This window comes from Hirundo rustica, chromosome 16 (genome assembly GCF_015227805.2).
Source record: "Hirundo rustica isolate bHirRus1 chromosome 16, bHirRus1.pri.v3, whole genome shotgun sequence".
NCBI lineage: Eukaryota > Metazoa > Chordata > Aves > Passeriformes > Hirundinidae > Hirundo > Hirundo rustica.
The window spans coordinates 1,483,935-1,511,758 of record NC_053465.1 but is presented as its reverse complement, the minus strand read 5'-3'; positions in this window follow the sequence as shown (position 1 = coordinate 1,511,758).

Below are 27,824 nucleotides of genomic sequence, written 5' to 3'. Positions count from 1 at the left end.
TTCAGTAATTCTGTTTTGGTAGCAAACAAAAATCAAAGAGTCTTTGGGCAATTTCGTAAAGCTGATCCCCACCCGTTGCATTATGAAGCGTTCAGTGTACACTGAATTTCCTCTTATCCATTTTCATATCTGCTGCTTGCTGTTTTGCTGACAAAAACCCCAGCCTGACTCCAAGGGCTCTGCCCTGAGCAAACCGCACAGAAATAGGAACAGTTCTCCGACACAACATCCCCTCGTGTGTAAATGGTGGCCCGGGACAAGCTCCTCTTCAGAGCAGCCACTGTTAAACGCAGGAGAAAATGAAATTTTGGTGAGCAGCAGCCTTGGGATCGTGGTGTGAGCTCCCACCAACTGCTCGGAAAGCAGGGAAAATCCAGTGAGTCCTGGCTCTGGAAACTGCTCCGTGTTTCTGAGGTTAATGAGAGGGGAATTAAGCACATTCACATGTGGCGTCTCTGAGCTGTTTCTGTAAGAGCTGCTAATGTAGCACAGAAGTAATAAACCAATAAATTAAAGGTTCTTAATTATCATTGGAAAATATTGCTATCTTTGAATGCAGATGCAAACTAGGGGGAAAAGAAGTAAAGAACTTTCTGTTTTTAAATTAGCATGAATTAAGAAAAAACACAGCTCAGATTTTCATTCTGACTTGTTTTAACTGGGGAAATGCTGAATATGCAATGATTTTATTTTTTTTTTTTTAGCATTAATAATAATAGGAAATGGTAGATAGTGGCATCTCAGCACAATTCTAATTTAATGAGAAACAATAAAATAGTTCTCCAAAGGGGCCTATTTAGGTCCAAGGAAAGGGGGATATTAAACTTTCAAGATTTATTTTACTTTCTTTAAGGTGTGCTGATGTGCATTTTCCATGACTGTATCCTATCTGCTGATTAGATCTTCCATAATTTCCACGGTTGGAAAAGAACTGATATTCTTTTAGCTGGATAATGTTGAAAAGGTATCAAGCAGGGCAGCTTTTTTCTAATTGTGGTACAGTGCAAAACATATCCTAAGGGAAAAAGGAAAGGAAAGGAAAGGAAAGGAAAGGAAAGGAAAGGAAAGGAAAGGAAAGGAAAGGAAAGGAAAGGAAAGGAAAGGAAAGGAAAGGAAAGGAAAGGAAAGGAAAGGAAAAGGAAAAGGAAAAGAAAGGAAAGGAAAGAAAGGAAAAGGAAAGGAAAGGAAAGAAAGGAAAGGAAGGAAAGGAAGTAAAGGAAAGCGAAAGAAAGGAAAGAATAGGAAAGGAAAGGAAAGGAAAGGAAAGGAAAGGAAAGGAAAGGAAAGGAAAGGAAAGGAAAGGAAAGGAAAGGAAAGGAAAGGAAAGGAAAGGAAAGGAAAGGAAAGGAAAGGAATAGGGAATTCTTGGTCCACTTGTGCAGGCCTGGATCTTGTGGAATTTAGAAAAGAAGGAGAAACATAAACTGAAAAATCACAGGAAGTATCACAGAAGCTTCATGCCTTTGCCAGAAAATTCCACCACAGTGTGAGCCACCTGGCAGGGGACAGGGAGAAGGGAACTGGAGCCACTGGGGGATGTTCCAGTGTCTGCAGGACAGACCTGAGCCATCACCTGCTGCATCACCCGTCTCGCACTCTGGGAAACTGATAACAGACTTTCAGGATGTTTTACTTTGCTAGAAATTCCTCTGATTTGCCTGATTTTCCAGATTTCTTTGCAGAAATTGGTTGTGTCTTCCACATAATTAATAATCCACCTCTGCTCACTGCAGTGCTCTGGGGAGGGTTTTGGGGTGCCCTGCTCAGCCAGGTGCAGCTGCTGCTGTTTAGACTTCAAAACATGGATTTACCCTAGGCACAGCAGGATAGCATTTGGGCAGGTTTAGGTTAATAAATTAAATCATTTTTTTCAGGAACAGCAAGAATGCTGATTTTTTTGCTCATTCCTCACCGACTCTGTTTGCAGTGATTGTGTCCGACGTCGATCCTTTGGGAGGCCCTTTTGGATAGATTTCAGCAGACATCATCATCATGATCAAAATATAGCACATACCTGTACTTAAAGCACAGAATTAACCACTGGAATTCATATTTACCCCGCAGTTTGCTCATTTCTGTTTTCTGTAATGTCTCTTTAGTTCTCTTTTTTGTTTTGTTTGGTTTGTTGTTTTTTTTTTTTTTAATTTGGTTGTTCCAAAGGTCTCTGTTAAAAAATGCTCTTCCTTCGGAAGGACACTGGCTGTAGAATCCTTTGTTAGGATAACAGGACCATCTGGTCCCATCCATCTCCCTCTAATTTGATGCTGGGTTAATTGCACCCTGTCAGCGGGCGTGATTGACACCGTGTTTTCTCTCCTCACCAAGAGGAGTCTATTAACAATGCTGTTTGTCTGAATTCTGGGACATCTTTTCACAGCTGCTCGTGTGGGACCATCCACTCTTCCCAAGTTTTGCTCTCAGCCGTTACAATGAAAATACATTTAAAAAAAAAAAAAAAAAAAGTAAATTAATAATAGCTGTGCTGGAATCTGGTGGCTAGGTGCAACCCAGTGCATTCTTCTCTAAAATGGAATAAGCTGGTTTGGAAACAGTAAATTAGGGGGTTCATTATTGCTTTAGCAGAACAACAATGGGATCTCTCCGCATCCTGTTGTTAGCGCATTGTCCCTGCAGCACGGCGTGAATTAATGGGCACGATTCCTCTGACTCCAACAGCGCTGTGTTCGTTCATCCTACCCCGAACCTGACCTCAAGTTGTAAAATATCACACACAGTCCTTGAGTTGCTCTGTAAATAGAGGCACTGAGTAAACCTGGGCAGGTGTCACTGTCCCCGTGTCCGCACACAGCCCTGGCCGCTCTGGCTGCTCTCTGCTCTGGGATTTGCTGCTTTTTGCCTCTGGGATCTGTGTCTTTGGCTCTGTTTCATCCAAGGATCCACCTTGGGCCCTCACCTCCTGTGAGGTCTCATCCATGCCTAAAAACAGAGGTCAGACAGAATTAAGGGAATAAAATATTTATTGAAGGGCCCCCAAGGTACATTTAGGGCAGATGAAGCCTCCCGGGGGCTACACCCAAAATTCACAATTCAAAATTCACAATTCAATATTCACAATTCAAAATGGATCACAGGTTTTCACACTTTGGTAAGTTTGGTCCATTTGCATATTGGGGTTAATCTCACAATTACAGCTTCAGGTAGTGAAGTCATTTACCCCAAGTTTGCTGCCCCCAGCTCACTTTTGTTCACATTTCTCGGGGCCTGAGACAGTGAGGTGTCCTGGATCCCCGGGCCTGGAGAGGAATTGCAGTGTCTGACCAAAACGGGACAGCAGCAGCTCACACTGTGTGTGGAGTGTAGAACGCTGAAGAGCTGCAGGATTACAAATAGACGAAAAATGGAGAAGCTGAAATCCTGAGGCATCATCACCACAATGCCCAAGGTTCCTGCTCCCACAGCACGCGATTCACAGCTCGTCCTCTGATGGACAGCCCAGATTCACTGCTGGCTATGAAAAGAAATGGCCCAGCTAATTCATCACTTTAAGCAAAGCCAGTTTAACAACTCCACGGGTTTTACTGCTCAGACTCCTGCAAGCTTCAATTTGTTCTGCTTAAATCACTTGGCGGGGAGATTCTGGGCCTCACAGCTGGGCTGGTTCCTCGCTCTGGGCTGGAGATGCCAGCACCACCAGGGCTGGACATCAGGAGAGAACATTTGGTATCCACCGGCTCCTCCTTCTACACCTCGGCATTCAGCTGAGGGAACGCGTGCGTCGTTTTCTGAGGCGCAGTCCCTATTCGGAAAATCCCCTTTGGCTGAGACTAAAGCTCCTGCAGAGACACCACAAATAAAGAACAAACAGGTGAAGCAGCGTGCAACAGCGAGCAAGGAGTTGGAGCATTTGAAAGAGGCCGGTTCTCTGCTTGGTTGGGAATTTTACTCCGGAATGCTGCCGGACTGCAACGCGTTTCTCCAGAGTCATTTTACTAAAATTCGATGCTTTCAGGATTTGTTGAGAGAGGTTGGTAGGTTTTTGGGGTTTTTTTATGTCCAGTGTCATCTGGTCAAAGGAAGGTAGAGACTGAGTTCAGAACAGCTGAAAGCTTTTTAACAGCAGTTCTTCCCTCTGCACAAAAATATCTCAGAGCAGAAAGCGAGTGACCCCAGCCCCAGCTCTGTAAAACCACAGTGCAGAGCGCCCTGAGCACATCCCAGCAGGCGCCAAACCTGAGCCACCACCTGACTGGGGGAAAGAGCTTTTGGAACAGAATGGCAGCAGGAAAAGTCTTGGTGTTTCTTCTGCTTCAGAACAGAGAATTTTCTTACTGACTCGATTCCTGGTAATTTTTAATTTGTTACTTTTTTTTTTTTTTTTTTACTTTTTTTTTTACTTTTCTTTTTTTTTTTTTGTGCTGTAATTCTCTGCTTCCATAACTTCTGCTAACTATTTATAGCTCTCCAAATCCCAACTCCCTGGTAGATGCAGTTGAGAAATACTTCCTCCTCTTCAGTGAATATTAGGCCTTTACATAACATATGTGCATATCACTTACTTGCTCTAAATTTGGTCTCATCTGCTTCCACTCTGGAAATGTTAATCTGTGAACCATTTCTCCAAAATTCTTTGTAGAATTATTGGTGGTTGGTATCCATACTGTGGGAGATCCAGGCACTGGCCAGTGATGCTCTTGTAGCTTTTTGAGGGGGGAAAAAATTGTAAAATTCCTTTGGAAGGTGGCTCAGCCAGGAGCTCCAGCTTTGATTGTCACATCCTGGGTGACAAACGCAGCGCTGCTCCCAGTGGTGCCGTGGGTGAGGCTGGGATGGGGATGTGTTTCCCCCTCAGAGGTTGGGAACCTGGCACACCTCCACGTGCCAGGGGCTGTGAACACTGAGACATCATCCAACGCCATTTCTAAAGGAAACAACAATCCTGTTTGCTACTTTCATTGGTACTTTCACACGGCAGTTGCTATAATTTAACGTAATTATATCTTCCACCGGGTTTTATCCTCCTGTTGTACAGATATTCACATTTCCTTCGATGATTGTTTTGATTGCAGGTCCTGGTTTTCTTCTGGAGAAATTAATTTCTTACCTTGCTACACCTCCAGAGATGTGACCCCCTCACTTCCTTGCTGGATATTTTTTTCCATCTCAGAGATGTGACCCCCTCACTTCCTTGCTGGATATTTTTTCCATCTCAGAGATGTGACCCCCTCACTTCCTTGCTGGATATTTTTTCCATCTCAGGCTCCTCACTGGTGAAGCAGGGAGATGCCCAAACGTTTCTGTTCATACTCACTCCATCTCCTGCTGGATTTTGCAATTGTCATGAGAATAGTAGTTCCTTGAATTAATCTTGTTCCTAGTCATCAAATTATTATAACTTAGTTTCAGCAAATACAGTAGCTACTCAAAAAACACATTACTTCGTGGAGCTGGGTGAAATATTGTGCACATACAGCAACTGTGACAAAATTTGCCACTTCACTGGGTTTGCAGAAAGGGAGAAAAGGAGGAAGAAATCCCCCACTTCTCTCCTGCTGTAATATCACTAATTACCTCATTATCAAAAGGCCATTCCATCAACAAAAATGTGCTTTTTGTACGTTTTATGCAAGTGACCTTGAAAGTTCTATATGAAATAGAGGCTTTGTTGCACTTTTTTGGGGACCAAAAAAAGCAAATACCTGCTGATGCAAAAGAGAGTGGAGAAGGAACATCTCCAGCTCCAGCCTGGAGCCAGCAGCAATGCTGGATATTCCCCCCAGCCTCAGTTAAATTCCTCTCATCCCTGCGTCCTTGCACAAATCCATCCAGGCTGCTCCAGCCCCCGTCCCTCTCCCAGCTCCTGCCTTCCACTGTGACGTTAGGAGATCTTTGGGGCACAGAATTGTCTTTTATTCTCTTTTGTCTGTATTAAATGTATTTGAAGCGCCTGGTGGAGGCTGTCCAGGTCCAGTGTGTGTTGACTCGTGCTGCCTGAAGAGCTGTCCACCTCCAGGAACAGCTGTCCATGGGGAATATTCCCTTTCCCAATTTCTCTGTAGGATTCCACTGCTGATGAAAACAGTGTTTTGGAATCAAGCACCAAGAGAGGATGAGTGGCGTCTCCATGTGCTTCTCAGAACTGACCACCAGGACATTTCAGCTTCCTGGAGAAGAGAATTTGTGGCCATATTCCAGTAAAGCTAACAGCTATTAGCTAAAATGAAAATATAAATCTCTTTTGTAAAAGAATCTACCTTTCCGAAGGTTCCAATGCACATGGAATCCAGATAATTCTTTGGGGTTTTTCACAATTTCAGACTGAATTAATGGGATCAAGCTTTGCTCGTGCCAAGTCCGGACTTCCAGCTTAGACAGGGGCTTTTCCCAGGAGGAACTGAAGGGACAAAACATCTCAGGAAGGAATGGCCAACCAGCTTCTGCTTGGGTTTGGTCTCTGCCTGTTGGTTTGTGCAGCTGAGTGAAACCAGAGGCAGCCCCTTTCTGCTGGGGGCGGTCAGAGTGGCTCTGCCGGGGCTGATGGAGACCCTGAGCCCCGCAAAGCCCCGCGCCCAGCTCGTGCTGCTGCTGCAGATGAAGGTTTAAAAAGCACTCCGGTGGCAGGATCCTTCCTGTCCTTGTGTCCCCTCCCCAAACGATCCGGGGTGTCCCCATCCCCACCTGCGCTGCCCTCCCCGTGCAAAGCCGGGATGTGCTCACGAAAACCAAATGAAGGCGCGGAGCAGCCAGAAAAGGAGCGCAGGGAGGGAAGCAGAGCTCAGGGCATGGTGTGCTCCCGCACTCTGCGCTTGGATGTGGCCGTGGATGCAGCTGACAGCGACGTGAGGGGGGTTTGTGTTCCTCAAGGCACAGCCATTCCTGCAGAGCCCTTTCCCGCTGTCAGAGCTGCTGGGAAGGGATGCAGCCAGCCATTAAAAGGTGGGAAAGCATCCTGCTGTTATGTATATGAGAGCAGGGCTTTGTCTTGTCACATGTCACCGGCACAGCGGTGGAGGGAGAGAAAAATCCTATTGGTATGTGCTGGAGTTGGCAAGATGTCCTCCAAACCTTAATTATTGGAATGTGTCCTGGGATAAGTGATGCTGTCATTGAGCCCTGATTAGTTCAGAGGCAGGGTGGAGGCAAGAGGGAGGAAACATAATGTCAGACTGGTTAATTAGCAAGCAAGCAAGAGCAACCCAAATTGTACAATCTGATGAGCAATTTGTCACCCACTCGTTTGAAATGAGAAACGTGGTAGCACTTTGCATTGCCTTTGTATTTAACATTTTTGGATCTCTTTATACGGGAACCAACTTTGTGGCTCCTCTGTGGGGTAAGCAAGTGTCAGAGAGGGAAACTCGGGGCTCAGAAGTGACTTGTCCACGCATCAAAACCGCTGGCAAAACACCCGAGCCTGGAGCAGCAGCCACACGCTTTAACCTGGATTGGAAATAAGAAAACACAATGCAGGACAATTAGAGATGGAGAAGAATGTAAAATTCAAGGTCAGAATTCTTAGTCTGTGCCCGTTATCCTGTCCCCAGCACTTCGAGGCTTTGGTTTATTTAGCATTCCTTAGTGAATAGAAGAATTTTTAGGGCACAAGCTTGGGGTAAATATATTTTGTGCTATTTTAGTGATACAAAAACTACAGAAAGCTGATTTAAAGCAGCAGGTGGGAGTTTCTGTCTGCACGTGGATGCTCTTCAGTGGCACAGCGCTGTCAAATGGCTTCTCCACCACCTCAGCACCAGGAATCTGCACAGGGAGAGCCAGCACTGGAGGGTCAGGAACAGCCACACGGATTTGGGGATGGTTTTATCACTGTAGGGACCTGGACAAAATCAGAGAGATTCCTTCCGCCTTTGAATTCCTGCTCCCGAATTCCATCTCAGACCTTTCTTAGGGCTTTGTGTTGAAGCTCTCCCGTGCTTGTGAAGTTAACTATGTGAGCAATTCCTGGTGCTGGTTGTTGGAACATCTCCCAGAGCAAAGCTCAGCAGCCTCTCGCTGCTTTGTAACTGCCCGGTGGACGCCTCCCTTTAAACAGAGAGGGGTAATCACCCAAACACGAAACCTGGAAGGTGCTCAGCCAAAAAAGCAGCAAAAACATTTGCTGTTGTTCCTCCACCACGGGAAGATGGGGTTTTTTCAGCCTTTGGAAAGCACAGAGTACTTCAGCATTTCCTGGATCTCTTTTGAAGGCTCGCAGCTTCTGAAGGAGTCCTCGAGTGATCTTCGGAACGAGCAGTGCTTCAAAGCATCATCTCAAGCTTTTATAATAATGTCTTCAAGATGTCTATCGCATTTACAGGCTGAAGAAGGGCTTGCCTTTCTGAAGGTTTGTCTCTTTTTCGCATCAAATCAGTTGATCTAATGAAAGGCACCTGCAAACTGCATATTTCTCATCTCCTTGGAGCACCGCAGTCACTGCTGTGACAATTCCCACCAAAACATCTGGGCATAAATAGGTATTTCCAGAAAGTGATAAAAATTATCCACTTAAAGATTTGTCTCTTTAAAGAAGGGGGGAACAAAGGATTTTAATTTTAAAACAACACAGGTCTTAAGGGCGCAGGTTTCCCATAATAAGTCCCCTGCTGTTATTCAAGGATTCAAGGGATGGGAACTGCCCCGAAATTTCTGCTCTGTCCTTGTGGTGCCAACAGTTTGCTGCTCTTGGTCAGTTATTGATGCTTGGTGTTGTTAAGCGTTTTCCAGTCCGGTGTTCGTGGCAGGTTTGTGGTGTTCTGGGTGGAAGATCTGTCCTGGGTGCACAGGGATCTCGGTCCTTCAGAATTCCCTTCCTCTCTGCATCCGTGGAACTCAGGATGCAGCAGCAGCCTCTGGGCAGGGAGGGGGACTGAGGAAAGCCCTTTTTGCATTCACAGAACTTTGGAAATTTGCGCATTCAGAGACCCTGCACGAGTTTAGCTGAACCCAGAAGCCAAAATTCAGTGTTGGGATCCTGGCAGAGAGGTTTTCCTCCAGTGGGGACAGGAGCTCCCCACTTCCACTTCAGGGTAGATTTCAGACTTTGCCTACAGCTCCAGATTAATTTGATATTGATACAAATAACATTTGTTTTATAAAAGTTTGGGTTAGATTTCAGTAGGATGTTTTGAATGAAACCAAGGTGAGCTTAACCACGGCCTGCACGGCTGCAAGTGAAGTCACAACCATCGGGATCTCAAGTGGGAAAACTGAGTTTTGAGGAGGTTTAGTGTTGCTTTCCTTTCTAAACGTAGATCTGGGCTGGACTGGTGCATCTCTAGGTTGTCAGTGCCCAGAACCCCCCGGACTCCCCATCCTTTGGCTCTTGGTGGAAATGAAATCAGCCTCAGCCCAGATCCTCCCCCTGCAGGGCTGACTTTGTTTTTGGAGATTTGAAATCCGCCACGGGCCTGCTTTAACCCAGTGCAAGGCAGCACAATCCCTTCTGATTGTTTCGAGTTATTTCCAGGCAGCTGCTGATTATCACTTGGGCTAACGAGTATTGGCACATCAGTATTCCAGCCGAGGCTGCCCGCTCGGAAGCACGAAGCTAAGCTGGCACGTACCTTTTGTTCACAGCTCCTCAAATTAAAGACAGGTACTTTGGTGTGTCTTCAACCAGAGGCAAACTGCGAAAATTCATTTCCCAGTGCTATTTGGGTATTTTTGTAACTCGCTTATGATCACACTGCATAGGCAGATCCAAGTTAAAAATAAGCTTTTCAACTCTTGCTTGTTTATACAATATTAGGAGCACTTTATAAAAGTGGATGTTAATTAATGCTGTGTTTTAATGGTGTTCCTATGAATTTGTAAGTACATTCTGGAGAGACTATTAATTATAATTTACTTTCAAAACAATTGGGGATTATCATGATCAAAACAATTCAAATTTTTTTTTTATTTCCAGTACCCTTACTGTGGAATGGGTTATGTTTAGAGGTCTCGCATGTACAGAAAGGGAAAAAAAAAAAAAAACCAAAAAAAAAACCACACCACCCTTAAGAATTATTTTCTTTTTTTTTTTTTCAGAACTGGTTTTTAAAGAGTCTTTCCACCTTCATTTCAATCTAGTAATTTTCAAAGAGAGCTAGGAATGCAGTGAGTTCTCAAAGGGACAAGCTGTCCATTTGTGCTCCTGAAAACATGGTTCTGTATTAATTTAATTTTCTATTTCAGATATCCTGTGTGCATCCAGCTCTCAGCCAACTAATCCCATGCAGTCAGAGGAGCTGTACAAACCTGTTGAGCACAGCAGAGCTCACAAAGAAGTCCCCCACAGAGATGACGCCCTTGATAACTCAACAAATATTTAGGAGGTTTAAACATTTTTATGGAAATCATTTGTGCTGCAAACTCTTCCCCTTCTACCCGAAACGCGAAGAAAATATCTTGTCCAGACAAGAAAGTTATTGAAGTTTCTTTGTAAGGAGAGCATAGGAAATAGGGTTTTTTATCATCTATTAATTAGATAAGGAGGTGCGGCTTTCGATCTCTCTTTGACTCCTTAGGTGGAATAAAAGTCTGGTAACAGGACTTTTGTTCAGGCCATGTAGAGGAGAGGAAGGGGCCGTGGCAGATGAACCGCCGAGGTGAACCAGCGCAGTCAGAGCTGCGCCGTGCTCAGTGCAGAGCTGACTGCACCTCAGAGACACCAAAACCCGCTACACGCTTAAATAAATGCAGCCCGGTTTATTGCAGTCCCTGGTTTCGGCTGGACCCCGGGCCATAAACCTGCCTGCCAGCAGCTCCACCCGGGCCCCGTGAAAAAGAGCATAAACAGCCCAGCCCGGACTGTCTGCTGTCACAGGCAGAGATTGCGGCGATTGCTCTGGGGCTCTCCGGCGGGGCCAGCAGCCGCGTCCCCTGCGCTTCCCCTCTCCAGGAGCCGTGCTTGGAAAACATTTCTCTATCAGAAAGCATCTGCATTTTATTACATTTCATCTCGGTGCCAAGGAAGGAATATGCTTTGGAACTTCCAAGCACCATCATGTAATTTTCGTTAGCAGGAGGAGGAGGAGGGAAGTCCCAGCACCCAGCACTTGGAATGACCTTACGGAGACAGCCACAAAGGGAAACAAAGGCTGGGGAAGGCAGGGAACGAATCCATGGGGGAACTTCCTTGGTGTTGCACCAACGGGGAGCAATGGCAACGTTTTGGTACCAAAACAGTGAAGAAAAAAAAAGAAATTTTAATAAAACTGATCCTGATTACACAGGGGACGTAAAATACTGCTCTGCTGTAGTAGCCGTATATCAGCTGAGCTTACACATCTTCAGCGGTGGAACTGCAGCGAGCCGTGGTTGTAGTAAAACCTTGCAGGAGAAAGCAAAGCCTTTGCAGTGTTTCTTCTTAACATTTGTTCCTGGAACAATCCCTGCCAGAATTTCCCACTGTCAGCAAAGGGAAGGCTGAACCAGAAAAGCAGAGAGAAGCTGTGGTGCTGCAGCCCTGAAATCAAAATTCCCAGGCTTTCCAGAGGTGTTGGCAACACCTTGCTTGTCTCATCCTTCCATTTCTATGGTTTTTAGTGGTCTGAATTTAAGGTTCCAGCTTCTTTTTCTCTGCCAGGATCAGCATTAATACACGGGAGTTGCAGCTCGTGTTCAGACTTGGATGTTTATCATTTCTCATCTATTTACAGACTCACCAGCCAGGGGCTCTAACAAACAAGTCAGAGAAATGGGGTAAAATGCAGCACGTCCGGCTCTCCCCAAGGTTATTTAAGCACTAATTACCCAATAACGAGGTGACACCTCCATTATTTAATTTCTGACCCAGTAATGACCACCCAGGGCCGGCAGTGTGAACCCTTTTCACCCAGTTACAGAAAACCCCCCAAACCCGTGAAGAGGAGGAAGAAGAAGGTGAAGAAGAAGGACCCAGACAACGCCCAGAGCTCTCCATCTGGACTCACATGTATTGCTATGCACTAAAATCCCAGATCTGAGTTTCCAGAATTCCAACACTGAATTCCATCAGTGTCCTGTCAACACTTGGTGGCCTGTGAGGAGCAGATGCTCTCTTGAGCTCAGCCTCCTTGAAAAAGCTCTTTGAGCTGCACAAGAGTGAGCTCAGCCCAACCTTTCCTTCCCTGTCCTGCTTTCCACTGGTATTTTCCACGGATTCAGGAGATCATTTAATCCACCTCAGTTTCCCAATGTGTAAAATTGGTCTTGATGAGCCCATAATGAGGCCAAAAAGGTCAATCAGAGCTGCAAGGTGGGAAGTGATTTTCAAATGCAAATTATTTTTCTGGCCTGGACTTTTCCATGAAGTTCTGGAGATAATATTTGAACTTCTTTTTTCATTATTATTTTTTTCCCCCAGTTTTAAATTGTTATCTTGGAAATGCACAATAGCAAATTTTCCCAAACTTTAGCCAATCGGGATCAGCCCTCCCAGATAATGTAAATACAATTAGTTGATTTAAAGCACATTTCATGTTCTGCTTATCTGCTAAGTGTTTCAGTTATGGCGTTCATACAGAATGAGTCACTCATACATATTCCTCAAGGAAGAGCCAAAAGATGGAAGGAAAATACAGCCTGAGGAAAAAGTCTATAAAGATTTCTCGCTTTTCTAATCCCTTCTCTCTAATGTTTCTTTGTAAATTTGTCAGATGGGAATGAAATTGCCTCATAACTCTCCAGATGTGAAGAGCATCACTGCACAAAATTACGTACTTGTCAAAGCAAGGGGGAATTTATGTTGGTGTTCCTGAGATGTGATTTTATTCAGTCTATTTCCTTTGTGCACATCACAGCAACTAGAAAGACAAAAACAGCTAGTTTATGTATATCTTCTTTTTTTGCCCCCCCTCCCCCCTTTTTTTTCACCTCTGGTGAATTTTTTAGCTTCTATTTTTCCCTTTTGTTTTCTTATCCCCCCTCCCCTCCCTCCTTTTATCTACTGCTTATTGCTAGTGACAGTAAACTTCATCCAACAACACTCTGATGAGAGCAGCTATGATTCTACCAGCACCAGGCAGTTCAGACAAGTACTACAGTAATTTTCCCTACGGAGCACGGAGGAAGGTGTGGCTTCCCTCCTGGTTAGGGAGGATGTTTGTTTAGAAACCTGCAGCGTTTCTTACAGGCAACCAAATCCTGATTTCATTTGATGTTTTGCTTTTCATCCCAGTATTTGAATTTAAACTCTGCACATTTTCCCTCCAAGGCTCCTGCAGTCGAATATTGTGGTCAACCTCACCAAAGACTTCTCCCAGTGATGCCCGAGCCCAGTTTCTTTGTGCTGTTTTTAATGATATTGTTGGCAGGTTTTGTGCAGTGTTTCTTCCTTTAGCTCGAAGCTCTGGTGTTAAATGAAGTCTAAAGAACGGGGTGCATAAACCACTCTGAGTTCTAGCTCCTGCTGGCCATGACCTTCTTGAGCCACCTAGAAAATTTCAGCTCTTTATTCCTCCTGTTTGTGTTTCTGCAAGATGGTTTTAAAACCAATATTAATGGGGGAAAAAACACTGAGCCAAGTAAATGAGATCTTCAAGGCACGATTCATGATGGATCTCTGAACCTCTTTTGGAAACTGGGTGACTCCTCTCACTTAACAGGGACTTTTAGGTATGAGATGAGAAGAGATCCAGGCCCATCAGTGCCCCATTATTCCTGTCCTAGCACAGTTATAAAAACCAAATATCCCCCCTTCTTCTTCTTCTTCTTCTTTTTTCTTTTTTTTTTATTCTTTTTTTTTTCTTTCTTCTCTCTTCTTTGTTTTCCTCCCCTGTCTGGTGTTTCCTTTGGAAACTGCAGCTCATCCCCTACCTGTGTTTGAAACCAGCCATATTCTGAGTGCTCAAAGGGTAAATTTGGGGTTGCCGGCACACCAAGACACCCCACGGATCTACAAGTAAAAGAAATACTCTTGGTTATGTGAGAGTAGGTGATGTGCTGAGGATGTCAGGGTTTTTCAAGGGAATGTTAGAAAAAAAGTATTTATCTGGACATTAAGTTTTCTGGGAGCTGGATTGGGAGGTTATAAATAATTTGAAGAGTTAGAGCCCAATTTGGTTCTGCCTCTGCTAAGAGAGCACCCATAAAAATACATTTGAACCAGTTCTGGAACTGGTTTTAGTCTGCTAAAACCTCCATCACGGATGAGGGGAGCACCTTGGAGTTCTGCTAGGACAGAGCCTGTGCAGATCCTCCTGTCTCTTTTTATATCTCACTGGAGCTTCTTGTGTGCCCTTCCAGGTATCGTCCTTGGGCAGCCAAGGCCAACTTCTCGCTGTAGGCAACTCCAAAAATAAACACAGGGTTACTGTGCTCCTTCCTCGCCACCTTGGGCCTGTCCTGGCCATGGAATAATGGCTGGGGAATGTTCACAGGGACACAGAGGCTTTGTGCTCCCTGTTGGACCAAAAAAAAAAAAAAGAAAATATTTCCTTTCCTTCATTATGCTCTGTTCAAACAAAGTATCTGTGCATGGCATGGTGAGTTAATATTAATACCCATCAGCATTTTATCCTGGTGAGGGTGTAAAACACTGGATTAGAACAGGGAAGGAGAGATCCTGGAGCCATCCCAGTGGTTCCTAAAGGCAGTTTTCCCTGTGGTATATGGGGTATAAAATTATGATGGTGTTGATGGAGCTGGAGGTTGCTCGGAGCAGCCTTGAGAGACCTGGGATCTCTTGGAAAAGCAGCAAAGCAAATGGCAAGCCACATATTGTAAAGTAACAAGAAGAATTTTTATTATTGCCTTTTTTTTTTTTTCCCCTTTTGTATTTTTCCTACCATTTTGATCAGGTGTACATTGTTTATAACCCCTCGTTTACCAGCCCCAAATATCATTACGACGTCTGCACCGTGATCTATGTTTGGTTGTTACCCCCTTTAATGGATAAAAAAAAAGATTTAAGTACTTCATTCTGCTGCATTTTGACAGCTGTTAGCCATCATTTTTCCATTCACCTGCATTTAGCAATCCCATAAAGGGAGGCAATCTTAGAACTAACAAGAGCTGGGCACCGCAAGGTGATAATTCTGTATCGCTTTGGCCTATAAATACCTGCCAGGCGTGGGGCTGAGTCAGCAGTCTGTAACAAAGTGGCAGCCGTGCCCTTTTATCTGTGTGAGTGTTTCACAGCAATTGGACTATCAGCCCCTGCAGTGAAAATCCATACTATCGATCAGGCTATTTCTCCACTGTAATTCTTTTGTAGGAAATCCCTGATGACAAATTTTATCTGCGCCACTTTTTGATTGCTGGTTTGATGTAAGCGATCTCCAAGGGCAGAGTTAAGCTCCTGGCCGTTCCACATTATCAAGCACCAGCTTTATTTACTGAAACTACGCTCGTGGTCACCAACCAAAATAAAAAAAAAAAAAAAAAATAAAAAATTTTAAAAAGGGTGAAGGAGGAGGTGGAGGAGGCTGAAAATTAAAAGCAAAATAATATTTCAAAGTGAGGGAGCGAGGGGGTGAAATCGCTTGCATCAGCTGCTGGATTGTTAAGTAAAAACATGTCCTGTATTAATAAATGCACAAACGGGAGAAATACCTTTGAATGAAAATATCTGTGGGACACAGGGCAGTGGATTGGGCTTGGAGCTGGTCCTGCAAGCTCTCCTTGACGGGAATGGTCCCACAGGTCCCGCAGGACCCCGGCGGGAGCTCACTGTGCTGGTGGGTGGGCAGGCTGTGATTTCATTCCGTCCCCAGACTGATTTCAGGGCAGGGTGTCCCAGGCCACGCAGGCTTTGCTGCTGTGATCAGAGCTGAGATGTTCGCTGTGGTCTCCTGGGCAGGGCTCTGCTCGCACACCAGTGCAAACCTCTGGAATGTGATCACGGCAGAAACTCGGATTAGTGGTACCACCCTGTGGGTTAGCTGAGGCTCTGTAGCCTCCAAATTTAACCTGGAAACCCCACCAAAGGAGGCTCATGGATTTCCAGAGTCCCTCAGCCGAGTGAGGATGGGGAGCCCCAGATACCGCAGAACACAGAAACGCCATTGCTGGGAATTCAAAATTTACCCCAGCTTTGATTTCCGTGTAGGGCGTTGTCTCAGCAGAGTTATTCCAGGTCACCCCTGGGGCAGCCACGTTTCCAATTCCTGCCCTGCTGCTGAATGAGTTCCTGAGCCCTCGGGGAGGGCTCCTCGGGGCAGTCACTGCCGTGGCACGTCGGGGTCACTCACGATGGCTCTGCAGAGATGTTCCCCTTTTGCTGAAGTCATGCAGCACCAAGCAGGGAAATGATGTTTTCTGTTTTCCTGCAAAGCCCCGAGTCACTGACGTGTCCCAAACACGGCACGTGCAGTCCGGAATCACTCAGGAAAATCTTCTAGCTCCGGTTTGGGGGTTTTTCACCCAAAACATGTTAAGCACAAAACTAAAAATAGCTTGCAGCTAGCAATGAGATCTCCATCAAGGAAATATCTGTTTGTACTGCCGGGCTCCTGCCTCTGACTGTGTCACTCTGCTGAAATTCAGTTGCCTGGAAAATATATATACCTTTGACTGGAAACATATATCCAGAGGTGTGTGTTTACTGAGCAGCAGATATTGGATTAGGCATGGAGCCAGTCCAATCTCATGACTACACCTTTGAAAAATTGTCTGATTAACACTGAGAGGAATAATTGTATGTGAAAGGAATAGTAAACATTCCCCACCAGAATGGATTTTCAGCAAATAATGGGAAATACCTTGTCCATTCAGAACCCTATCCCAATGGAAGCACTTAAATCATTTTCTTAAGCAATAGCTCAGATTAAATAAATTAATAGCAAGTAGGTATTGAAAATAATTGGGATTATTTGGGAGAAACTATTTTGGCTTTTTATACAGTTGAGCACATTCCAAGGCTGAGAAAATTCAAAGTCTGCAAATCTGATTCATGAAAGTAGAATCATAAAACCCAAGGAGAAGACAATAGGATTTCCAGGGGGAGTTGAATGAACTTAAAAATCAATGAAATCCTTTATGTAAGTTTTATGCACTGCATATCTCTAGGCAAGATTTTTGATAGAATTTAGTGAACCTAATCCAAAGCGTGCAGTTTAGCCCAGTCTGTTGTTATTATTGGTGAAGTACCATAAATCCCAAACCAATCTTGCCCTGTTCTCGAAAGGCTGGTGTTATTTGCGACAGGATTGACCAAGGTGGGGATCTTTTCCAACCTCAGTGATCCTGGGGTTCTTTGTTAGGGCCTTCCATGTCAACTCTGAGGTACCAACCCTTGAAAAAACAGGCGACACTCATTGTTTATAAATTATTTGGATTTATTTTATATTTTATCTTAAAAACATAAATTTTTTCCTGATGGAAAGCACTGAGCTGACACCAACAGAATCTCCTTTGTGGGTGCGGTATGGACAGGTGCATGAAGACCACCAACTCATGTCACTTAAACCACTGAGCAGCCATCACGTAATAATGACTTCCAATTACTCCTAATCTGGGCTAGACTGGAACCAGTGACCTCGAAAGAGTCTGGATCCCATTAACAGCTCCCTAAACCAGCCAGTCCCAGCGTGTTTGATTGTTCTCAGTGCAACCAAAGAGCTTGCCTTCACTCTCCTTTATTTCTTTTTTTTTTTTTTTTTTTTTTTTTTTTAACTGCTTAAAATTAGGGTGGGGAGGTATTGAAATACTCAATTTGCAGTTTCCCTGGATCTCTAATACCACGTCCAGAGGAGAGGCTTTCATTTGCGCTGGGAATACCTCCTGCTGAAATGAAATTCTCTTTTCTCAGTCCTTGACGCCCTGTCTGTCACTGATGGGTTTTGCACACCTAGACCTCCACAATCAGCGAAAGCTGCCCTGATTCTGCCTGGCAGGACATTACAGCATGGTCTCCGCTCTCAGGATGATTCCTGGGATACCCTCAGTGTTACGGGAGTGAACCAAATAAGAAATGAGCCGTTAGATGCTGATTTCTATCCGCAGAATACCTCTCATTAAATTTTCTACATCAATTATATATTTTTTTAATCTATTCTCAGAATAAAAAGCACTGAAATACTTGATAATTTCAGCAGGGCAAGCGCCATGCCGGTCTGTTAGATACCAGCCTTGACGCACCTTGCAGCAAGAGCGGCCAAAGTTGGACTCGGTGATCTTGGGAGCTCTTTTCCAAAGACAAAGGATTGTGTGACTCTGAAGGGCTGGCAGAGGACAGCGCTGGGGCTGCAGGTTCCCCTCTTGGGGTGGTTTGTGTGCTCTCAAGATCTGCCTTGCTCGTAGTAGAGAGGACAACGACACCTTTGTAGCTGAACAGTAAAAACCCACACCTGTGCAGCATCCCCCAGCTGCAGGGCCGCTCAGTTTCAGGCCGAACCAGGCTGGGCTGCAGCTTGTGAACAAAAGGTGTCAGCTCAGGATGGACTGTGACCCACCCCACTTGCCTGGCTCACCTCTGCATTAAAGAGACTCACTGAGAGCACTGGAAAATTTCACTTTCTTCTCCAAATTTCTGGTGCTCTGGGGCAAATTCGGGCATTTTCATTAGCATTTCAGATAAGGCTGGAAGGAGCACAGGCATTAATGCAGATTACAGGCCAGAAATGCTAAGCAGCAGCAGCATCCTTTGATCTGCTGAGATATGTCAGTGGTAAATATTTCTGCAGCCCTGAAAATCAGCAGCGTGGAGCCCTTGTCCAGATAAATGGGAATTCAGCCATCCTGGGGGCTCCTGCTGTCCCGCAGCGCCTTCCCAGCCCCGTGGTTTGGGGCAGATCCAAGTGAACCCCCCTTTTTGTCAGGGTTAGCAGACAATATCACCCCACATCCCAGTGGGTGAGCAGAACCCCTTTGAGGGACTCATTTCAGGGCACGTTTGCATCTGAAACTGCCGGGCTCTCCTTCAGAAAATGCACCAGTGAAGGCACTTTCCAGGGGTGGGAGTCAAACCTGGATCCCCCATTTCCACCTGAGTGATCCCCTTCTGGAATGTGAGTGGGCATTGACGCTGTCATTCAGTTTGAAAAGAAAGAACTTGAGCCCTTCTCCCCTGTACCAGAGGTGGTTCCTGAGCAGGAGAGAGCAGGAAAGGACAGGAGTATTATTCCTACAGGCAGGATTTATCCTATTTATTTCCACATTTCCTGGGCTGAGGTTTCTGCTCTTCCATCGTGGTTTTGGCCCTCTTCTCAGGCCTCTATCCTTTACAGAATATTGAAATGCCTGGCCAATATATGATTTTACTAGAATTGTCTCAATTTAGGCTTCAAAATGGAATCCTTTATTTACAAGGACCTTGAGATCAACAATGTCAAGTGGTGGGCTCAAAACGTGGGGAATTTTTCAGCTGGAATTTACAGCTGAGACGCTGCTCACGTGCAGGTCTCTGACTTAGCCCTGAAAAGTGAAACAAGTGGATTAAAAGCAGTATTTGTGTAGATGTTTCCTTCCTGCAGAGAGAAAATGATTCCTTTGGGCACAAGGGCGTTTACCTGGGGCAAACCAAAACTGTGGGAATGTATATCCCAAGGAACTGAATCAATGAGCTGGTGAGATTTTTCCCTTTAAAACCCTGATGATATTAATTAGGACTGTAAACTGCACGTCTGGTTTCATCAGACCTGTCTCCCACCATCAAACAAACACAGTCTAATGTCAAATTATTGAAGTGTCCCAGCTGCCGGAAATTCCCCTTCCCGGCTTCCAAGCGTTTTTCCTTTTACCACAAAATAACAAGCGAGTCCCATGTGTTTGTACCAGCCCTGCGAGCGCTGTCTGTAAAAGTCATGTCATAACCTCAATCAATCACTCAGCGCTGGCCAGCGCTCGGGTAGATGATCCAGAAATCCTCCTGCCTGGGATTATACTGCAGGAAATAACACAGGGCTGCCTGACAGCAGCGGCAAAATACTTCAGAAAGAGGCCAAACAACCAGAGCTGCCCAAGAAGTTCCTTCCTGTAGCTTCTGGGGCTGCGTCTCTTTCCACATGTGCCACCAAGCTGGAAGCTGTGCAGCAGGGTGGCACTGGGAGAATTTAAACTTTTTTTTTTTTTTTTTTTGCTTGCTCATGAAAACGTTAAATTTTCTAGATTGGAACGTATTTCACTAATTAATCCATCTGTTACAGAATAGCAAAATGCCACTGACCACCCAGAGCCACGCAGAACACAGCCTGTGGATCCTAAGCTTTCTTAGAGTGGATATTCAAAATTTATGCGTCTGCCAGTCAAGATATAATAAAATGCAGAAACATGCTTGTAAAAAGAAATGTGATATTTACTGTTCAGCCATGTAATATCTTCTACTTATACATCTCCCTTGAGGATATCTCGAAGCTATTGGAAGAGTGGTTTCCTTAGACATGCTCCCTTTTCCTCTTTTCTGGTTTTCCTCTTTTTATAATTTTCTCTTCTCTTTTTGTTAATTGTTTAAGTCTCTTTGGAAAGTGTCAACACTTATATTGCAATACTAGAAATTAGTAGGGTTTTAGACTTAATTGTGGGTTTATTTCAATTAATTTGCGATATACAGCTGAAGAGCAGTTTAGTGAGTATAAGTTTAAGACCATGGAGGATTTAGACTTGAGTTATTTGAGCCATGGGCATCCACCATCACTAAATCAACCCAAGCAAAGGCAGGACTGGGGCTTTTCCGTGTTCTCCTGCTGATTTCAGCCGGTATGGTTCTGGCTGTGTTTCCCAAGCAAACTTTGGCAATCACAGACCTCCTTCCTGCCAGGTAAGTGGTTAAAGGAGAGGTCAGGCAGCTGTGTCCAAACTGGAATACAGCTCTGGATTTAGACTCCTCCTAAGGTGTCCGTGTTATCCCGATGTCCAGGCCGCCGCGTCCATCAGTCTGTCTGTGCGTGCTCCTCCTCTCCCAGTGCAATGCTGAAGGGAGGCCAGTTTCAGGTCCTTGAGGAGCCATCTGGGTGTTTTGTGATGCTCAGTGAAACTAAAATCATCTAATGCTGCCTGTCGATGAAATAACAGAGGATACACCCTGCTGCACGCTGTAACTTCAGGTCCCCTTGCTTTTATCACTTCCCTTGCTTTTACGATGCGTGCAGTGGGGAAAAAACCACCCAAAATCTCTTGTGAATGGAAGTTTAAGCTTGCCTGCAAGGGCTATGAGACGTGGAGATCAGCAGGGGCCCCTCTGCTGCACCTCAGAGGCGTTGCCTACGTGGTCAGCCGGGGCCAGGAAGGGGCTGCCTTCCCCTGAAACCTGTCTCCATCCCAATCCATCCAATAAATTTGGGGCTTGGGGAGATCCCCGTGATGGGCCGAGGAGGAGGAGGCAGTGGATCCGCTCTTGAAGCTCCACTGCTCCGTGCAATCAGCCTGGAGGAGATGTAGCTGCTCCTGCAGCATCCGCAGAGGGCTACACCGTATGCCGGATTTGTTCCATGGATTTCTCTCCTCTCATTGCCTTAAGCACAATTACAAATACATTATGCAGTGTGAATTTTCACCCTTTTTTAGCACTCAGCGGTGCTGTGATCCACCAGCCTTTCCCCTCAGTGTACTGGGTTGAAATTAGAGCACTCCCCAAATATCCCGCTGCCTGTGCCACCGCAGCGTGACCCACGGAGGGGACGCCAGCGCCAAACGCTCCCCCGATGGGATTCAGTCCATCACATCCACCAGATCCCCCACCCTCAGCTTTCAGAGGGCTCAGGGATCAGAGCTGCTGCTGCTCCCAGGTCAGCACACAACGAGCTGCTGCCAGAGACAGCTCTTGATTTTCATCTGGGGGAACGCTGTGATGGACAAAGCGCAACAACAAACCAGCGCCGTTCATCCATTGGGACGGGCACACGCTTCTCCTCCTCCTGGAGGGGCTCTGGCTGCTCGTTGCAGGCTTTAACGTGTATTTCTGCATGCTCTGGCTGCACCCTTTCACGTGTGTATTTTCATGCCCTGACTGCACCCTTTCAGGTGCATTTTTGGCAGAAAGGCGCTGCCCGGCACCAGCGCAGAGCTGAGCAGACCAGGCTGCATCGGCCTCTGCTGCCCGGAACAGAGTTTGACAGAATTTAGCAAAACCTGGGCTGCAGATTGAGAGGCCGTGATCAATTCTGACAGCGTCCTGCCCTGCTCAATATTCTCTCTGAAGTGCCTGGAACAGAACGCCGGTGCAGAGCATTTCTCGCCCAAGTTCAAGAGGGGAGATGTAAACACAGGCCGTAAAAGACCTGCGTGTCTCCAGCTTGCAGGGGTCGTAATTCTTCCCAGCAAAGTTACCTTTCCTGTTTCTATGAATTACTCTTACATTCTTGTAAGAGATACGGTTTGAGGTATTTATGGTGCATTCAATTCTGCTATCATTGATTTACTGGACTAAACCTGCTCCAGGATATGATGTAAAGCCCCTAATTCCAAAAAACCCTTACATCTCGGCGAGAACAGCATTTTCTGCCCTGTTGCCCTCCAGCAGATGACCAATGGAGATAAACAGAGGGCACTCCACTCTCGGTTGCAATGTGCTTGGCGATGTGAAGGAATCAATCAGACAAAAGCAGATTATTAGAGTGTCTGAGAGAGATCAAACATTGCTGGCATCTTCACCCACACACGGCTGATTTACAGGCAAGCTGATAAAGTGCTGCAGCTCACTGTCAGAAGTACATGACAGCTCCTCTAGCTGTATGGATAAATTATTGCTGAAGCCCATGATAACATTTCTCCACCTAGCAACCAAACATAACAGGATGTGGCTTTTAGCACCGGGAGCCAGAAGGATACAAAGAGAAAACACAGAAACTCTTCAGGCAGGGAGGCAGCGCAGGGGAAGGCGGCAGGGAGAGATTTTCACGAACACACGCGAGGGGGCTGTGTCTGTCCTGGCTCCGCTGGTGGAAAATCGGCCGGGCTGGGGCCGTGGGCCTGCAGAGACGCTGCCAGAATCGGGATTGCAGGCAGGGGTTTTAATGGGGCGTGGGCAGAGCCCTGGGGTGGGTGGTGGGGCTGCTCCTCTCACCTGAGCACCCCTCAGACACACAGCCAGGAACGCCCACGGGAAATACCAGGTGATTCCTTCGGCTTGGAAAGGCACCAGCGGCAAATAAACTCATCGTGCAGTTCAAGAAAGGCAAATCAAAATAATCCGATTATTTGGGAGACAGCGCTAAAGAAAGATGCAGCTCAGATATTCTCTTTATTTTTATCTGGTGGCTTATAAAATAATAAGTGATATAATCTGCTGAATATTGCATCATGGCTATTAGACATTGGGGCTGCGCTCAAAAATTAAGTTGGGTTAATTAGAGCATGTACTATATGCCTATAAAAGACTAAATCAGGCTCTGTCTCGGGAGCCAGACGTGAGTGCTTTTCAAAAACTGAGAATGTGACCCTGACAACTTAAATTCTAAAGTATATTGAAAGAACTCACCGGTTAGAGGTTCTGCTGCCTCAGATGTCTTTCATAAATTCTCTTGCTTTGAAATGCACTTCCTTATTTAAATTTTTTTTTGCTCTTTGTTGCTCTATCAGAAGTCATCCCACAGAAGAGCAGGGAAATGAATATGGAAATAACTGTATGAAAGAAATTATGGAACCTGTTTATCTGTGCTGTTCTGCCAAATGAACAATCAGAAAATGTGAATTATTTTCTTCCTCTTTTCTCCCCGTGGCGTTTTCAGTTACAAGAATTTAGCAAAGGTGAGAGGTAAGTGAGAAATTCTGAGATGTAAAAGATGTAATTTGATGAGATCCCTGAAGTAATTCTTTATACTGTTTGTGAGTTTGTCATATTGAGGGCTCAGTGTTTTTATGAAGGGCTCGGTGCTGTTTTTCTGCAAACAGACCTAAGTCCAGTTCACATTTGGGGTTTTGGGGGCGTTTCTTTGGTGGCTGCTGTGATGAGAGGTGACCCCAGCTCCTGGGCTGCCCCAATTAACCCTTTGGTTAATTCCTGCCCAGCTGCAAGGGAGGACAGTCCTGACCGGAACGTTTTCCGCACTCATATCCATGGTCCTGCTGGATTGCTCGAAGCACCCCTTCCCTCTCTGCCTGCCGAGGGCAAGGCTGGGTTCTGTGCTTGTCTGCCACATTTTACAGTCCCCATCTCCCTTTCCCACCCCGTCCCGTGCCCCTCCACACACCTTACAGGACATTTTCTGTGGGACCTCACGGGGAAGATTTGCCAGAGCGACTCTTGTAAAAGCCAACAGAAATTGCGTGGCTTAATCCTCGTGTGCCGCATTGAAAAATTACCCATAAATATTTCACCATTATGTTTTATTATTACAGTCAAATTTGTTTTATGTACTTATTATTTAAGGGATAATAGGGCAGGTGTCCCGTTTTATGAGGCAATAATCTGGTTCACGTTGGCTCCGTAGTTTATCCCTCCCAGAGAGCTGCATTATCGCCAAGGGACATGGGGAGCTTGTCTTAGTCTAGTAATAATAATAATAACAGTAACAACACCTTCTATTCCTGCAGCACCTTTCCTCTAGAACCCAAAGCATTTTATAAATCTGATTTGATTTTTGACAACCGGGGTCATCTCAAGGATTATTTCAATCATGCCAGCTCTGGAGTGAGGAAGGAAAGCAGACTTGAGAGCACCAGATCTCCTCCCCCGGATTTCTGGAAACCTCTGGTGTTCATCTCTGTCTCACTCAGGTATCTGGGGGTGCAGGGGATGAGCCCCAGGTATTGATGGGTGTCCCTGGCCGTGGCACCACGGGTTCAGACACTCTGGGAGTGGAACACGATGCCCTTTAATTCAGATGTCAGAGATGCACCAGGAACCTGCTCTGGGCAGTGGGGGAGCCGGGCTGCAGGCAGGGACAGCCTCACGTTTATGGAAGGTTTGCCCAGAGCCAGACCCAAGGGGAGGGATGGATGGATGGATGGATGGATGGATGGATGGATGATGGATGGATGGATGGATGGATGGATGGATGGATGGATGGATGGATGGATGGATGGATGGATTCCCACCCCTCCACTAGGCAATGCTCCCTTTCCGGGTGATTTTGGGTGATGTGTCCTCAGCACGGCCAGGATGGTTGGAAATGCTGGTACACACTTGCTGCTGGCAGGAGAAACCAGCCTAAATTCCCCTGTGCACTGCTGTGGGTCGTGCTGGTAAATTAGCTCTGTTCTGGGGCTCTATATATTGGATCTATGTTATGGAAAGAGATAGATTTGATTACATATATTACATATATTACATACCTTACATATATTTGTTATATATATTAGATATCAGCTATATGCAATGTATTGGCCATGCTCAGGGCGCTGCTTTTTCCCGAACACCAGGGTACAAAACTGAGGGTGCCTTCAGTGCCAAGCACCAACTCCCGTGCCCTGGAATGAGGCACACAGAGCCTTGGTTTTCCCTGGATGAGCTGACCTGCCGTGGTTGCCCTGTGCTCTCAGCCCTTCAGCCAAGGCGAGCCCAGGAATCATTTCAGAGCTCGGCATTCCAGGTTCTCCCCCAGAGCCAGCCTCTCCTGGGGAAACATTCCCAAACTGAGATAAGGTTTGCATTTTATTAAAAGTAAAAAGAGTATTTACTGATAAATATTGCCGGGGTTTTGCTTCTGCTGTTGCTTCTCTCTTCTAGATTTTTTCTTCCTTTTGTTCTCTTTTTTTCCAGAAAAGCAAAAAACCTGGGATGTTTGGCTGTAATATGAGTATGTAATAATTTCCATTAATAGAAGTGGTTTATTTCTACTTGAAAGTTGAAGCCAGCTCTGATGAAGTTATATATTCTTTGATTAAATAAGATATATAAGGCTGAGTCTGCTCTCTTACCATCCCAGAGCTACAAGGGCTTTAGCTACTCAGAGGCTGTGTTACTCATTCCTCCCTTATCCACAATCCCAGGCTGACCTAAAAAACTTTCCCAACAAATGCCTGACTGAAATGGCCAGATTTCCACATGAAGTCAGAATTTTACAATTTGAATTTTCCCCACCGGGAGGTGGGTGGAAAAAATACCTTTATAAGAAATCTCCAGAGCTTTTTTTACTTGCCTCTTGCATGATTCAACAATCTCTGAATTTCTCTGAACCCTGATTTTCCTCGATCTTGGAGGGAAAAGGACCGATTCGCTGCCTTCATAGCTGATCAACCAGATATTTAAAATATTAGTGCCTAAGTCTGCCAGTAGCTGCTTGAAAGGATTTTTATGAGTCCTTACCCGTGTTTGTGAGTGCCTAAACACCTCCAAATGTTTCATCTCATTATACTCTGTATTGTGGTGAAGGGATAATGTTTTCATTAGATCCATCAGCCATTCACAAAATATAGCTCCGTGCCACATTTACATCAGGAAAACAAATCATACTCTGCCTCAACTTTCCCCCATTAGGAGCTGGATGGATGTCTCGCCTCACCCAGGCAACGGGAGATGTCAAAAGTTCATTGGATTTACGGATTACAAATCACCAGTTGTCTCTCAAGCATTGTGCAAATTATCAAACGTTGTTTTATGGCACCGAGGGAACTGGCTGGGCAGGGATTCAGGCGTGTGCTGGAGCACCTTGCTGACTTCAGCATCTAAATATCTGAAATGAACATTTTAAATGAGAACAAGAGACTGGCTCTCCTCCTTCCCTGGACCAAAGTGGAGCTTAGTTCCCAATCGCCTCCCTCAAGAAGTGTTAAACTCCGTCCAGGGGCTCAGCACATCAGTACCTCACATTTGGAATATCTGCACCTAAATTGCCTCTTTTCATTTATTTGGGTTTGTTGGTGGGTTGTTTTTGTTTTTGTTGTTGTTGTTGTTTTTGGTTTTGGTGTTTTTTTTGCCTGTTATTGCAAAATGTCACATTCTCATAACTTCCAGAAAGTTGATATTGCAAGGGAAAAAACCAAGCTGCATCTGCCTCATTATATCAAAATGTTAGCATTTCTAATATTTCCTAATGGCAGCACTATAAAGTAAACATCAGAATGAAAAGTTCTGTGCCAAAAGTGGAGCCTAGAGACGGTTAAATGGGAATGTGTTCCTGGGGTGGCTCAGGGTTTGCTTTGGGGATGTATAGATGATTATGGAAAATTGGTTCCATTATTCCCCCAATTACCTGGCGTAAAGTCATTTTACCCTGCGCTGATGGCAGAGCGGGGAGCAGGCGGGTTACAGTGAGAAATTCCGTGTAGCTCTTGGGTTGGTTTCGTATTTTCTGCTGGTGTTATCGTGCCCTGTGTTCCTGCCTGGTTTCCCTTTGTCGGCTGGTTGTTACTGTTTTATTATCAACCCAGACACGGCCTGGGGGGCACGTCCCACAAACACCCCCGTTCCGGTGCCTTATGGACTGGGGAAGGTTCCGATCCTAAATGTTTTTTTTTTTTTCCACGTCCAAGCCAGTGTTCAAACTCGGCACAGGAACAGGGGGGTTTGAGGCTGTGGGTGCCGGGACCCAGAGCTGTGTGATGCTTTCGTGATCAGCACTGCAATTCTGTATTCATGAGGAAGTAAAAGATGAAGAATAGCGTAAAGTAGCTGCTGCATTCGTGCTTTATTATCTTGAGCCGGTAATTGAATAGCTGCTAAGTGCCGAGTCCTGCGGGGAAAACCCACCCCGTGGAGTTCCTTGGCGCTCTTTTATGCTCCAGGAGTCCATCCATCCAGCCTAATTTATGAAATGCCTTCGTGTTTTGGCCTCCCAAAATCCTACCGAACGTGTTTCAGATGCGATGTCTCTATCACAATCTCGGGCTTTATGGCAGGAGGAGGAGGAGGGCAGCGCGTTTCCACGAGTTCCCGTTGTCGTTGTCTCTCTGAGCACGCAGCCCAGACACAGAACCCTCGGAATGCAAAGCAAGGGCAGCGCTGCTGCTCGGCCACAGCCCCATGCTGGATTTGAAAGCAGGAAAACCCTTCTCCCCTCCCCGCTCTGGCTGCTGAAACCCCGCCAGGGAAGGCTGGCGCAGCCCTGGCGCCACGGCCAGGTGGGAGCAGCGTGTGAAGGTGCCATCCA